This window comes from Triticum urartu, chromosome 4 (genome assembly GCF_003073215.2).
Source record: "Triticum urartu cultivar G1812 chromosome 4, Tu2.1, whole genome shotgun sequence".
NCBI classification, from domain to species: domain Eukaryota; kingdom Viridiplantae; phylum Streptophyta; class Magnoliopsida; order Poales; family Poaceae; genus Triticum; species Triticum urartu.
The window spans coordinates 182812747-182815760 of record NC_053025.1 but is presented as its reverse complement, the minus strand read 5'-3'; the positions used below and the strand labels follow the sequence as shown (position 1 = coordinate 182815760).

At 57.1% G+C, this 3014-nt stretch overlaps 1 long non-coding RNA gene across 1 annotated transcript; it reads left to right on the top strand.

The window, feature by feature from the left end:
• Positions 1–1247: 1247 nt before the first annotated feature.
• Positions 1248–2408, top strand: LOC125553741. Its single transcript, XR_007304177.1, has 2 exons — positions 1248–2081; positions 2186–2408. It is a non-coding gene; the product is annotated as an uncharacterized LOC125553741 (long non-coding RNA).
• Positions 2409–3014: the final 606 nt, after the last annotated feature.

The window sequence follows — 3014 nt, the reverse complement described above, 5'->3', positions numbered from 1 at the left end:
ACGACGGGAACACAAGCACGAGCTGAAGATGGCGGCCATGCACCCGTGGCCACGGTCGTCCATCCAGGTTGACAGCCCCCGCCCTGCCCAGATCTGGGCAGTCGTGGGCACCCGCAGGCAGCCCGCCTGGGCCGCACGAGGTAGCAACCGGTGCCTGGCCGCGACCACGTCGCGAGGCAGACGGCGACGACCATGAACCGGGCTGGACGACGAGAACAGCCCAGACGACGGCGACCATGAATCGAGCTGGAGGTCCCATGGCGAAACTCCATGGAGGCGAGCTCTAGGTCGAGGCTAGACGCAGCGCCGACCCTTCTGGTCGCGAGCACCTCCGCCGGAGGCGGCCGACCTCCCAGATGTGACTGGAAGTTCCCGAGCGGGAGGATTTCAAGGGTCCTCGCCGGAGGTAGAAAAGGAGAGGAGGGAGGCAGAGTGAAGGAGGAGGCTCACCAGAGCGAAGGCATGCGGGGTTGACAGCATCCGCGTCAGCGGTAAGCAGTGGACTGCATGGGCAGGCGGCCGAGGACTGCATGCCACGTTGATGGAGTCCGGGACGGCGCCGCGGGCAAAGGTGGTTTGCCGGCAGCAATTCCGGACCGGGGGCAAGATGGAAGGTGGGAGCAGAGCATGGGGGTGGCCTCCGGTGGTTTCGGATCGGAAGGCGGGTCGTTTCGGGAGAAGGTGGGCAGTGGGTGGCCGTCGGCGATTCTGGATCACACCGCAGGGGAGGGGGGAGGGGGCGCACGGGAGGAGGACGGGGCGCGGCTGCGGAGGCCCGGGATGAGGCCAGCGGCGGGGCCGCGGGAGGAGCCCGGTGGCGGGTCTGCGGGAGGTGGACGGCGCTGCAGTAGAAGGTGGGAGGTGCAGGCGTGGTTGGCGTGGGGTGGGACTGGGAGGTTGACGGGGCGATTTTTCTTTTCGACCGCACCAGTCATTGCTTTCTCCAGAGTTCAGGAACATGTCTGTCGGGCCTATACAGGACGCCATGATCCAAATAACTATTCTAATCCTGGGATCAGAATAGTGTTACTCTCTATATATATAGATAGATAGATAGATAGATAGATATATAGGGTGGGTCTATTCTAATAACACCCCTTAAGACTTATTCTGCTAACAGTATCTCTTATTCTGCTAACACCTCTTCCTCCCCCCACGCTCGTGCCCAACCTACCCACCATCCACCCACGAGCCACCGCGCCCTTCCCACCTTCTTCCAGCATGCAGCCTACTTCCCCACTAACCCCCGACCCCCACCTTATTCTTCCCTGTACTACATCCATGCTCCCACCCGCGGCCGCACTCCCAACCCCCACCTACCCCGCGCCCACCACCACCCACCCAGCCCGTACCCCGCCACCCCCCGGTGCCCCACCAAGCCCCACCACCTCCCTCCGGTTCTAACCAGCACAATCGACGCTGCACCACCCCACCCAGCTTCTACCCCCGTCGGCGGCGGCGCACCCGCATCCGGCTTCTTCCCCCGCTGGCGCCGCCCTACCAGCATCCGGCTTCTTCCAGCGCCGGTGCCGCACCACCCGCATCCGGCTTCTTCCCTACCGGTGTCGCCGCGCCCGCATCTGGCTTCTTCCATCGTCGGCGCCGCCACGCACCCGGCCATGCGCCACATGGGGAGCGACCTCCTCAACTCATGTGCCTACGTCCTCGCACCATCCCATGTGTGCCTTACATGACCACCGCACTGGGCGAACCGCCGCTCCTATGCCTCCCATCCCCAGCCCAGATCCGCCTCCATGGACGGTTGGATCCGCCTGAATGGTGCGTGGCACGGCCACTGCCTATCCCCCACGCGACCTTCTCCCTCCTCATGAGCTCAACCCCTTCCCCAAATTACTCTCTCTGGCAGCCAACCTATGCGAGGTTGTCTTCTTCTCTGGTAGCCGTCGCACCAGCGACTCGCGGCATGCAGCTCGCGTGCGCGTGTAGGTGTAGCTCGCGGGCGCATCGTGTGTAGCTCGCTGGACCAATCTGGAGGTTCCCCTGGGCCTCCTCTCCCCACTGCATCGCCCTTCCCCGCGGCCTACTGCAAGCATGGCGAGTAGAGCATCAGGAGCCTCATGGTGCTCTTCTGCACTTCATTGATTTTCTGCTTTTCTGAACAAAAAAAGTGCAAATGAAGTCCGCTGTGGTTTGCTATTGAGGTTCATTTTACTTATTTTTGCAGGAAAGGTGAAGTGATGCAGTTCGGCTGGATGGCTCGTTCCTTAATTTTGTTGTTGTTGAAAACTACACTTCATTAGTTCATTGTAAAAACTGCAGTTCATTACCACGATGGTTAGTTTTGTCTTAGTGAAAGCTTAACCCGTAGAATTATGTGCAGTTCGACCGGTGGAGAGTGCAGATATTGTATGGGTGTGTGGTTGTGTAAAACTATCAGTACTTGTGTATGCTTTGTAGCACACTTTGTTCTCTTGCGTTGTTCACTATATAACTTTTCAGTGGTCCACTTGGCAAACACAAACAAGAACATCTCAAAGCAGCTCACTTCTTATTAGATGTAGTTCGCTCTGTCCCTACGGTCCACTTCCAAGCCCAATGCTCAACGTGATGTGCACTTCACCTCGTTTCGGAAAATTTGGTAGTCTTGAGGTTCATTATTCGTAGTATTGCAGTTCACCAACGCTCGGCGTGAACTGCACTTCGCTTTGTTTCGGGAAATTTGGTAGTCTTGAGGTTCACTATTCGTAGTATTGCGGTTCACCAATGCTCGGCGTGAAGTGCACTCCACCTTGTTTGTGAAAATTTGCGTCCCACAAAAAAGAAATCATGCAGTCCACTTATCCGTCTTATGAAGTGCGGTTTTTAGTTTAAAGCAATGCGGTTTGCTGTCTAATGCAGTACGACGATTTTGGTGTCACGAAAAAACAGAGTGTCCGCATTTCGTTAAAATCAAAATTGCTCTTAAACCGTAAGGAATCAGAGAGAATGTCCTACATGAAAAAGTTGCCCCTCATCGATATCTTTCCAACGGCGTATCACTTGAATCATTTCGA